Genomic DNA, 13,393 nt, shown 5'->3' with positions numbered 1-13,393 from the left:
GAAAAATTGAAGATAGTCACTGGGGGGAAGTTAGCAATAAATTAGCATTAAATAGGTTTAATAACAATAGTAACATTTATAAAGCACCTATTATGCACCTTTTCCTAAGTTCAAATCTGGCCTCAGATACTTCCCAGCTCTGTGCTTGCTCCTAGGGAAGCCACTTTTCCTTTTTGCCTCAGTTTCCTCCACTGTCAAATAAGCTGGAGAAGGAAATGGGAAGTTAGAAAACCCCAAATGGAGTCACAAAGAATTAGATATGACTCAATAGCAACCACAAATATTATGGACCAATCTAATTGCTTTACAATAATTATATCATTTGGGTCTTACAACACAGGTGGGAGAGAAGTGATATTATTATCTCTATTTTAAAGATGTGGAAACAGAGGCAAAAAGAGGTTATATGATTTGCTCAAAGTCACACAACTTAGTGTCTGAGGCTAATTTTGAACTCAGGTCTTCCTGGGAAAAGCTTCCTGTAGATTTTAGGGACCCAGTATCAGATTATATGTAATGGATGCACTCAAAAAGGTAATATAATGAAGATACTGATTTGTAAGATTCTGCTGGTTTTAAAATGTAACAAATAAGTTTCACTATTTTTTAAAATTACAGAATACATGGGAAGTTGGGGTGCTTTGTAAGGCATAGGAAGACAGGAAATAAAGAAGCATTTATTAAAAGCATACTATGTGCCAAGCATCTGGGACCCTAACTTTAGCGATGTGCTAGGTCCCCATGTCCAGATTGAGAGGAAAATGAAAGATCTCTTGTTTTGAAGGCCATGCTAGACTTACTCTAGCTCTGGGATGATCCTGTTGAAACAAAGCATTCCTGTGAATGTGCAATGGTTCTCTGGGCACATGACGGGGACTCAGTCTCAGTTTACAAGGCTATCTCAACCTCTTGGGAGACCTTTATGGGGGGTGTTTGTGTTATGGAGACTCCCTGCCAAAGGCATAATTAAGTTGGGCCAACTGGGTCACCAAATTGAAGACTAATTGGAAAATGCTTCCATTCCTTCAGTGTTATAGGATTGACTGATTTCAGCACCTGATTAGCAAGAATAATAATTGCTCTATTAATGATAATAATAATAATAATAATAATAATAATAATAATAATAACAGGAAGCTAGTACCTCCTCATTCATGTCTTCTTCTCCTTTGCTTGGAGGTGGGCTCCCCAGCAGTGAGTGACCTCTTGATGTCGAGGCCTCTTTCTCCCCACATAAGGAAATCTTAGGGTGTCTCTCCTCTGTTCCCTCCCCAATGTACTGGTTTAAAAAGCTATTTTGAGAGAGAATAAATAAATGGCCTGAATGGGATCATAACCATTCTAAGGAAGGAAGGGGGGTCAGAATGCCTGAAAATGTAGGAGGGATATTAAAAAATACAACTCTGAAATAAAAGAAAAAGGTAGCATTGTAATTCTAACTTGGTAATATCTTGTAGTTGTTTGCAAAATACAGAAAAGTGGATGCAAGTATTACAAGGATAGAAATGGAACACCTGCTAGACTAGATGTATGGATTGACATTTATTTTTTAAAAAACCCTTCCCTTCCATCTTGGAATCAATACTGTGTATTGGCTCCAAGGCAGAAGAGTGGTAAGAGTAGGCAATGGGGGGCGGGGGGGGGTCAAGGGACTTGCCCAGGGTCACAGAGCTGGGAAGTGTCTGAGGCCAGATTTGAACCCAGGACCTCCCGTCTCTAGGCCTGGCTCTCAATCCACTGAGCTACCCAGCTGCCCCCTGGATTGACATTTATGATCAAAAACACATTTTACGGTAGCTATTCAGGCAAAGGCTTCAAGTTTATTTAAGGCAGAGAAAGAAAATGAAAATGGAGAGTAAAAGAAACTTACTGCTCTCCATGCAAAATTGGCTCAATTGTTTTAAGTCTAATTTGCGTGGTTAAAAAACATACTAGGAAAGCAGGCAATGCAGATGAAAATATAGTAACAATCTATCTTGATATTTTGAAAAAATGATGAAGGGGATACACTAACCAACAAATTAAAAAAAAATTCTTACCCTCTGCCTTGGAATCAATACTAAGTAACATTCCAAGTCATAAGAGCAGTAAAGTTTAGGTATTTGGGGTTAAGTGACTTGCCCAGGGTCATACAACTAGGGAATGTCTGTAGCCACATTGGAACCCAGGATCTGATCTCTAGACCTGGCTCTCTATTCATTGAGCCAGTTAACTGCTCCAATCAATAAAATTTTAAAATGGATGAAACTTATTCTGTAAAAGGGTGCCTTCCAGAGCTTACATTTATTAAAATAAAACAAAACCCATCCCAGTTAAAATGTCTAAGGATTGGCTAACCCTTATCTTGGAAGAATGCAGAAGGGGACTTTAAATGAAAACCAATGCTTATTTATGACTTTTGAAGCCACTTTTGCTTAAAGGCTACATACAGACAATTGATCGTTTCCAGTTCTTGGGCGCTCAAGTTAGAAAGCACTGGCATTTTCTAAGACTAGTTTTCAAGTTATTTTAACCCAGCCATTGATACCCAGTTTAAAGCATTACTGATTTTAGATAATGCCTCAGGTAATCCAACCACACTTAATTGTGTCAGAATGTAAATTTGTACATTTGAGATGTAAGTAAAATTTCATACATACCACGGTATGTATGGAGCTTTAAAGAACAGTCTCCCCCCCGTTAAAATATTTTAAATGACAATAATGATGTCTTCTCATATCATCAGTGTAATCACTGAAATTTAAATTTTTTTAATTAAAAAATTTTGCATTCTACACCTATTTTTTTATTTCATAATAAACTTGAATCAGAAATACATTTGCTTCAAAATGCTATATTAGTACAGGGCTTAGGATAGTGCCTGGCACAAATTAGATGATTGATAAATGATTGATTATTGAAGTATGAAGGATTATTAAATCAGTCATCCTTCAGCTTTCAGTAGTGGAAACAATGTCTATAGCATTAATCTCACAGGACTGTGTAGGCATTAAATGAAATTATGTATGAAAAATGCTTTGCAACCCTTAACAGCACCAACTAAATATTATTGTTCATATACTCACTGAGCCTTGGTCTATGAAATGGGAATGATTATACTTTGCAGGGGGCTAGTGTGGTTTGGTTTCTTTTGGACTTTGGATTTAATGATAAAGGGAAATTCCATGGAAGAATGAATTCCTGATCAGGAAAGTTTCTCTGCTAATGAAGACCAGCTTTCTTAGTAGCTCACCATCTTGGAGAGTAGCCTGGGGCCAAAAAGAGGTTCAGGGTCTTTCCTAGGGTCCAAAGTCACCCAGCTAATAGGCGTCTGAAGCCCCACTTCAACCCTGGTCTTCCCAACTTGGAGGCAAGTTCTCTGAGGTGATGAATGCTATGAGATAACACATGTCCTGTTATTTCCCATGGATTTGGATATAGTCATAGTTTATTTTTTTCTTTGTCCTGCCCAACTCTTCTCCAACCTTCTTAAGGTAATAATGGCTAACAGTTATGTGACTATTTATTAAATGTAGCATTTATTGAATAATATGGAAATAGGTATCAGTGGAACTGCCTGTTGGCTTTGGAAGAGGGGAGGGAAAGAAAATGAATCATGTAAACATGGAAAAATATTTTTAAATAAAAATAAATGTAGCTTTTATTACATGTGTTATCTCTTCTGATCTTCACAACAACCTTTGGAAATAGGTGCTGTTATCCTCATTCTACAAATGAGGAAATGGAGGCAGATAGATGCTCAATGAATTGCCCAGGGTCCCTAGCTAGAGACAGAATATTGGACTCCAAGTCTAACTCTAATCAATGTGTTATCTAGCTTCTTCTATGATGATAATGAATGGCTGGAATGAATGTTAAAATTTTAACTTGAGTGGGCAGCTAGAATTGAGAGCCATGCCTAGAGTGGGAGGTCCTGGGGTCAAATCTGAATTCAGATACTTCCTAGCTGTGTGACCCTGGGCAAGTCACTTAAAACCCATTGACTAGCCCTTATGACCTTTCTGCCTTGGAACCAAAACATAATATCAATTCTAAGATGGAAGGTATGGGTTTAAAAATCAAAGTTTAATATGGAAGTGATTTTGGTTAGTTGTCATGGAAGACTTCCCTTACTGACATTTCATCCATCAGCACAACGTACTATACATACTCACTGAAATGGACATTTCCCTTTCTGGAGGATGACTTGACAATAAAACCAGGAATAAGAACACTTTAGCGAATAGAGTGCTTTCCTTAAATCATCCAGATTTATTTCAGTGTTGTCTGATTATCAATTTATTCATCTCCCCAGTGTTTTTTCTGATGAAAACAGGACTTGCCTAAAGTGGTTGGAGGGAAGGTCAAGGGAAGGGTTAGAGCCACTTCCAAATGGAATTATCTGCCTCAAGAATGTAGCATTGGAAAGGTGATCCCATGGCTTACTTCACTAATCCACAGAGCCAGAACTAACCAAAACAGTTGGGGAGAAGAGGTCACTGTGCAGGAAGCATCCCCACTTCATGCTGGCCCCTTAAGGCAGAGTCATAGGCTTGTTTTGGCTTTGCTGATCCATCACAGGGACATCATTTAAAGACTTTCTCGCATAGCATCCTCAAATACTGACGAAACTTTTTTCCCCCAAATTTTGTTTTAAAGTTTTAGCTTTCAGTTCCAAATTATCTCCCTTCTACCACTTCTCCTCCACCCATTGAGAAGGCAAGAAACAGGACACTCATTATACATACAAAGTCATGCAAAGCATAATTTCCACATCAGCCATGTGAAAAAAAAAAGCAAGAAAAATTTAAAGAGTGGAAGAAAATATACTTCAGTATGCACTCTGAGTCCAGTTCTCTGTCTGGAGGCAGAAGCATTCTTTATCATGGTCCTTTGGAACTGTCTCGGATCACTGTCTTAGTCAGAGTTGCTAATTCTTTTACAGTTGATCATTATTACAACACTGGGTCCATTGCCGAGGAAACATTTTCAGAGTATGTATGTGTAAAATCTCTATCGGATTGCTTACCTTCTCAGGGAGGGGGGACAGCAGAGAGGGAGCAAAAATCAGAAAAAGGGAGAGAATTTGGAATTCAAAACTTAAAAAATGAATGTTAAAAATTGATTTTACATGTAATAGGGGAAAAATAAAATACTTTAAAAACCAGTATGAGTGGTCAGATTTAGTTTGAGGTGTTTTGGACTAGGAATTCTTGCAAAAGCCTTAACTATATTGCTTGGTATTTAAGTAAAAGGAAAGTAATGCTAATGATTGGCTGATAGTTGTCATTTTTTTTTAAACCCATAATTTTCATTTTAGAATCAATATGACGTATTGATTCCAAGGCAGAAGAGTGGTAAGGGCAGGCAATGGGGTTAAGTGACTTGCCCAGGATCACCCACCAAGGAAGTGTCTGAGGCCAGATTTGAACCTAGGACCTCCAGCTCTCAATCCACTGAGCTGTCTACCTGCCCCTGATAGTTATCATTCATAAAGTGTTTTCTACATATTGTGACATATTCAAACCTCACAGCATCCCTCTGAAGTAGGTACTATCATTATCCCCATTTTACAGATGAGGAAACTGAAGCAGTATTAAAAAGTAATCCAACATTTAGGCATACATAGCCCTTGTCTCTAATCTTTTTAGCCCTACTTTTTAATTCATGTTTTGTTTTGTCACATCCAAATAAACAATTTTTAATAAAAAAATCTTCTCTGCTATAGTCCCTTCCTATGAAAAGAAGAAGCCAACAAAACCAGTTTATGTAGTGATTACAAAGGGCCACCTGGGTAACTTTCCATTCTGAAAGCTCAACATTGCTTAGCAGAAAGGAAGTATGTTTTAATTGAAGTCTTTAAGGAAGCAACATTTCATCCTTTTAGGCCAGGATTATTTACTTCCCTGCCTCAAACATTAGTATCATTTTCTTTTTCATGGCCATCAAAGACTCCCCCAAACTAAGGCCTGAAAATAGACCAGGGCTACCCTCTCGTGGGGTACACGGTCCTAGCATTATGCCCAGTACACCCCGCTGAGCGATGGGAGAGGGCCACCAAGAAGCTTGCCAAAGGTAACAGAGCCGTGTCAGCGATAGGGATGGAGCCCACAAACTTCTGGATCTCAAAAGTACCTCATCTTCTTTGCCTACTGTGAAGGGAACATCTTAGAGCCAAAATATTTTTCTTTGACAAATTCAGAGCTGTCCTCTCAACCATAAGTGCCTTCCTAGTGGATTTTAAATAAAACGACATGCCAGGCAGGCTGTTGGCAAACTCCTCGAGTCTTGTTTCCCATTAGTCACCGCCATAGCCTCTTCGTACCGTCTCTGTAGCTAATTACTGTATTAATTACTGTTCTTCTTTCCCTCTCTGCTCACCTCCCACTTGGCCATACATCAGAATGTTTCATTTACAACAGTTAGTCATTTTCAAGGATAACCCAATTCCTGCTCTGTTTTTAGCTCATGTCCCCAAAGGATGAAAGCAAGTCCCTGAGGATGCAATCTTAGCAGGTCAGATAAAGTGCAACGAATCTCAATGATGCATAATTGTGTGGCTTGAGAAGATACTGGCAGTTTGTTTAGAAAGTACCAGACCAAAGGAAGGCCAGTGCCTTTGGGAAAGGGTAAAGACCGGGCACTTATGGTTCATGGGATTTAGAATTGTAAGGAACCTTAGAGGTCGTTTGGTCTACCTTCCTCCTTTTGCAGATGAGAAATGGAAGCCCTGAGAAGCGTGACTTGTCCACTGTCACACAATAAGTTGTTGAACTGTTAGAACTCAGGTGTTCTGGTTCCAAATCCAGGACTTTTGTACGTTTCCCCCCCAAAACCTTACCTTCTGTCTTAGAATCAACTGTAAGTATTGGTTCCAAGGCAGAAGAGCAGTAATGGCCAGGCGACTGGGCTTAAGTGTGCCTAGAGTCACAGAGCTAGGAAAAGTCTGAGGCTGGGCAGCCAAGTATGGTGTGATGACTAATGTGGTCTTGGTGGACATCCAACAAGTGAGAGGGGCAAATCTCTTGCTCTGGATGAGAGCACCATTTTGCCAGTTACATGTGGGCTAAGGGCCACTTGGGTTGGGTGGTTGCTCATACTGGGACCAGGAGCCCAGTTGGGCTGAAACAGCTGCCTTGTCTTTAGTTAGGAGAATCATATGGTCCCACACCCAGCATGGACACCCCAATGTCCAAATTGGCAGTGGATACACTTCCCAGTTCCTGTGGTAATGGCTCCAAACTGGCTGCCTGGCAGACAATGCCTCTAATGGGTGCTAACACAACTGTAGGCAGTAGGGATGTGGATTCTCTAAAACGTGAAAGGATCAATAAGCCTCTTGGCTTCTTACTTACGTCATAGGGGAGTAAGTGTTGGTAGCTTATTTCAGAATGTGCCTGGAATCTTCGGAGTTTTCCTCAGTCACTGTATCACCAAACTTGATTGAGTAGGCTGGGCCTTCTTTCCTTAGGATTGATTTCCCATCCCTTGTTCCTCCAATGGGCCATCCACTGTAGTTGTGCTTTCACTTGGCTTGGTTTAACATTGCTAATGGAGTGTAGTGGTATACACCTATGCCTTTTGGAAGGCAGGCCTCTTTCAGGTCTCTGCCCAGCATAATGTAGCAGTATGAAAGAGTTTAGGAAGCCCTCAGAAAAGATAATGAAAACATACCAAAACATACCAAATTATTTCCAAGCAAAAAAAAGAAGTTGTTTCTGACTAGTCTCAGTCATAGGAATAGTTGAAAAAAATTTGTAAAGTCAATTAACCACATTTTCTTTACCTGGGACTGTGCTACTACTGTGACCCTGACAAGGTAGGGTCAAGAAGAGCTCTAAGGACGGGCATTTTTGTTCAGCTCCTAATTTGTAATGACAACTGCTATCTGCCTTCTTCATGGACAATATAGGGTTATGGTAAAGGAGAGCTGGTATAATAAAATTCTCCAGATTCCTCCATTCTATCACTAGAGAAGGATTATCTTATACCACCCTAGGGAGTAATTGCTTGGTTACTGTATGGGATGGTTTGGTTAACTCCAAGGGTTTCTTTCCATTTGACTCTGTAACAACTGGCAGCTGGCTGAAAGGGCCTGGACAGATACTGAACCTGCAAAGCTCATGATACACTTTTCCTCCGTGGTTTGCCTTTGTATGCTCCCACAAATGATCCAAATGGGGCAGGGGCTTTAGAGGATGCCCTAGGTTTGGATGGAACTGAAGCCCCCTTGCTGCTTTAGGGTCTGAATTTCTCTGGGCAATTTTACTAGCATCCTTATAGGCCAGTTATCAGTTGTTTTCTTATTCCCATGTTTCAGAAGTCACACCCACCCAAAGCTCCCCGAAGGAAAGGCTACCATTCATTGCCCTCTGTCTACCTAGCAAGATGGTAGGCCCTGTGAAATAGTTACCTTCCTAGAGGGATGTGAGATGACACAACCCACCTAGGAACCTCCCCAGGGCCAGTTAAGCACAAACCTTAAAATAGTAAAATCAAGTTTATTAATGTTAGACAAGTAATAAATACAGTCCTAAATCTATCCAGCTATATCTCTTCCCTCCAATCTGTGAGATCCTCATGGATCTATCTTCTGGTCTTCCCTATCCCTTCTTATGTCTCCCTGATCTTATCTAAACCCCCCAAAAGTTATCTGACTTTAAACTACTCTAATTACTATGGATTAACAAAAAGAGGAAAAAGGAAAGGACTCACAGGTGAATTTGAGCCCTTATCCAAAGCCTGGGGTTGGCTGCAGTATATAATCCAAAGTCCCAGATGACAATCTTTGGATTACCTTGGCCTAAGGATTTCTGGCAGATAGATCACTGGCAGATGATCTGACCTCAGGGAAAAGTTTTCTCCAAAGCAGATTCTAAACTAAGGAGTCAATAATCTCTCCATGAAATTGTGACTACCTAGGGAACACCTCTCAGAACAAAACCTCCTTCTAGTGGAAATAGGCAGAGAAACAATGACTGTTAACAGTTCAAAACTCCTACAATCCCTCTCTCCTTCTCAGAATCCTCTCCCAGGGCTTGTATCCAAATTCCTTTCTTTTCCTCTTAAAGCTAATCCCTGAAATTCACTCTATCCCATACCTACTTCCTACACCTGCAATTTTCCCATTTCCAGATCACCTGTTCACACTGACATTATTTGCTCAAGTTACAACTTTCCCAACCTCTTCCTCAAATTTTTATCAACCAGTTCACATCTGTATTATTATGTGGTAGAAGAGATCTTTAGCTAAAGACTGAAGCCATTCTGGTGGGGTTCTAATAGCTCCAAGCAGGCTAGTCTAGTAGGCTTCACCAGCCTAAATCCAATCTAACAAATCTGTCCCTTCCCCTTTATCTCCCTCCTTTGCAGATATTCAAGGAAATTGATTGTTATTTTTTAAAATATGAAAATATCTTCTGTATAGACGGTGTCAATGAGGGACAGGAAGACTAAGAGGTCAAGATGTTAGCATTTGTTTTCTTATCTCACTACATTCCTGGTTTGGCTATTTTGTCATAGAGAGAGGTTAATAAGAAACTCTGGAGAGAAATTCATTTATTTTGGGGGATTTTTGTTACCATTCATTGGAATCACTGCCAGGATTGAATGAACCTTTTTAAAAAATTGTACCTGTGGTTTGTAAGGGGCTTTTCCCATAACAAACCTATGTATGAAGTTGGTGGTGAAAATATTTTATATCCATTCTGCAGAACAGGAAATGGAAGCTCAAAAAGAGGGAAGTGACAAGTCCACTATTGAGAAAAGTAAGAGCTAGCATTGGCTTCCCAATTCATTTGAAGCAGGACTCAAACATGAACTGTCAGGCATGGATAGAGCAGTTAAAGCTGGAGATGGTAAAACTGGATGAGAACCAACCAGAAAGACCCTCAATTATGCAGAAATTTTAAGGATAATTATATGGCAGGGTAAGATTAGTGTTACTGGACAACAATGTTGTTGAAGAAAACAACAGATGGGACCTAAGTCTTAACCAAATTAATCAAAGAACTGGACATGGTGGAAGCTTTGGGCAAAATCATAATCAGGCGAGGTTTCACAGAGAAATCAGTGTGAAAACTCAAGCCCCAACAATGAGTCAGATTGTTGATACAGAGAAGTGGCTTCCTGGTACTTCTTAGAGATGGGTGAAAGTTCAGAGGAGATCCTCTTCAAGTAGCTCATGATATATAAGAAAATGGTGTACAGGAGGTTAGATGGAATACAAGTTTCCTTGGAGAGTAACCCAACAGGGGGGAAAATGCATTCTGAGAATCCTGTTGAGGCTTCCATCAGGGTTTTCCTTTCCCTACCTGAAAAGGACATAGACTAGCTCCCACATACCTATCTCCAGCAAAAGCCAGAAATTTATACCATACCATTAATAGTGATTATGGAATCTAATGAGAAAATTTAAGTATGTGACTTCTCTTTCACTGCAAAAAAGACCAACTAGAAGCCCACAAGCAAAAGGGAACTGCCAGTAAGGTCCGTGCCAGCTCAAGCAAACGGGCTGGGAGTCACTTCAGTGATCCAGGGAGGGGAAAATTCTGGGAGGTGGAGATCGCCAAGAATCCTGATGATGATCTACAGAAAGACCAAATTAGGCTGACAACCCCACTCAAAAATGCAGCAGGGAGTGGAGCATGGTCCTGGCAAAAAGCCCTAGTTTGGGAACTAAGGCTGGGGAAATGAGTAAACCAAAAAAAGACACTGGCTTGTATAAAAAGTTATTGCAAATCTTATATTCTCTGAAAAGAAAAATGACTCCATAAAACTACAGAGACTCAAATAAAAAAAGAAATTCTTCACAAGGAATTACATAGCTACTCAGGTGAAATGAAACATATTGAAACAACCCCCCCGCCCCCCTATTAAGATCTTAAAGAAAGAAATGGAGGGTAAGAGTAAACCTGAACTAATTATGGATTCCCTGAAAAACCAGAACAGACCAAACAGAAAACAGTGACAAAGAGTCAGCAAGAAAGAATTCGAAAAATCAAATAAGGCATCATATATATAATATATACATTATGTTAAATGCACATTATATATAACATATGTAAATGCATATAAAATGTGTGTGTGCGTGTGTGCGTGTGTATAAAAAATAAATAAGAACTGACCTAGAAAATTAGTCAGGGAGAGATCATTTAAGAATCATTGGATACCAGAGGCAGCTGAGTGGCTTAGTGGATTGAGAGCCAGGCCTAGAAGTCCTGGGTTCAAATCCCAGCCTCAGATACTTTCTAGCTGTGTGACCTTGGGCAAGTCACTTAATCCCAAATGCCTAGCCTTTAACAGCTCTTCTACCTTAAAACTAATACATAACATTGATTCTAAGATAAAAGGTAAGGGTTAAAGAAAAAAATCACTGGATATCCCATAAAACCATAATTAAAAAAATTTCTGGATATTCTATTTCAAGAATCCATAAGCAAAAACTATTTATTAGAATCAGAAGTAAAGTGAAGATAGAAATAAAAAGCTCCAGAAATGTTATGGCCCATATCTGCAACCACCACTTAAAAATACAAGTAACTATAGAAATAGTTCAAGTACTAAGGAACTAACAGAATCAAGCAAAATTTAGCAGCCACTACCAGAAAGGAATAGAAAGTTTAGAATACAATAGTCTGAAAGGCAAAAGAGATAGGTATATAACCAGGAATAATTTATCTCTAAAAGTTGAGTATAATTCTACAGAAGAAAAAAAAATGGCCCTTTACTGGATGAGAGTACTTTAAAGCATTTCTGATGAAACAACCACACCTGAGTGGGAGTTTTGAAGTACAAACACAAGACTAAAAAGAAACCTAAAAAGGCCAATTTATTTGATCAATTGGAAGGAACTGTGTGATGATGCAATGTTAACATTCTAATAGAGGGAGGATCAAATGCTGCTTCAGGACTTGAATGCCTTCAAAGAATATTGAGAGAACCTAAAGAACCAGGTACATCAAATGACAAATTTTGTCCCTTGGTGAGGAAACAAATAGAAATCAGCCAGAAAAGCCCCAAAGCACAAAGAATAATTAAACCGCCTCCTTTCCCGTAACTCTGTTTTAACTTTTAATTATCTCATTACCATCATTCTTTCTCTAATCTATAATCATTTAGACAATTTTGAAAGTACCCTGGAATCAGTAAAGAAATCAGCTTTCATGCGGAATAGGTAGGCTTCCTGTAATTTATTTGAATAATTTTTAGGAAACAGTTACAAAAGTTTTAAATTTTTTTTAATACTCTTGATAAGAAAATAAAATTTAAATAAAAATACATTTTTTAAACAATACAACACTTACACAAATGAAAACTACAGGTCTGATAACTTATATTTCAAATTGGACCATAAGCAAATTAACTGCTCAGTTAATCAAAATGTAAGTAATTTAACATTGGCATCATCAGTATGGGACAATCATTTGATTCTAGAATGACTTGCACATTTTTAATATCCTGCAACAACAATGCCTGGAGTTTAGACAGATTGAGGTTTCTTTTTTTTGTCTTAATAGGATATATCAGAGCACATTAAAAGTGCATATGTTAAAAAGATTCTATGGAAGAAGAGTTTCTGAAAAATGAACTTTAGCTGTCATGAATGGATCTTTGCTGATAAACAACTGAAACTAGATTAAAAAAGAAACAAGAATAGAAGAAAAAAAAGTTATAAAAACATCAAAGCCTGATTTTTACTTTCATCATTATCACAGTGATATTTTAAAATTATTTCAGCAAATAAAATATTTCAGTTTGACCAATAAAGTACTGGAGTCAAAAAACTTTGCTTTGGCTTGTTACCTGATTTAAAGGCTACTTAAATTTTTAAAAGAGCTTAAAGTCTATAATTAAGATTTACAATTATTTTTGGTTCATTGAAATCAATGAAATAGGTCAGTTGGGGCAAGTGGTTAAAGGAAGAACCAGTAATAATTAGCATATTATAAGGACACTTCCTTTCCATTACCACCCCTTTCTTCTTGCTTTTTAGGATTCTAGGGTGACCTGGGGTAGAAAGAGGCCAGTTCTAGTCAGGGAAGAGACTTTGAAATCATAAGGGTGTTGCGAGATCTAGGAGTTGAAGACAAGGATGAAGCTAAGGAATATTATGGAGCAATGGCAAGGAGTGTGAAGTCACAAAGAAATAAGTACTTAGGCTTCAAATGTTTGTTTTTTGTGGAGCCCCAAACTCAGCCTCCTAATTCTTTTAACTGAGTCAACCTTACAAAGAAAACTTATTTACTTGAATTTTCAATTCTTAGAATGAGTCAAGGCCAGGGCATTCCAAACTGGTGGGTTTAGTGACATGTAGGCAAGATGACAGTGGATGACTAATGAAAACTTTAAACTTGAATCAGTGCTTTGTCACTATATAGACATGGTTTTGTTCTTATGACAAATGCTATCTTCT

This window comes from Gracilinanus agilis, chromosome 3, assembly GCF_016433145.1.
Source record: "Gracilinanus agilis isolate LMUSP501 chromosome 3, AgileGrace, whole genome shotgun sequence".
Taxonomy (NCBI): domain Eukaryota; kingdom Metazoa; phylum Chordata; class Mammalia; order Didelphimorphia; family Didelphidae; genus Gracilinanus; species Gracilinanus agilis.
The sequence above is the reverse complement of the archived record's forward strand: the minus strand, read 5'-3'. Positions refer to the sequence as shown.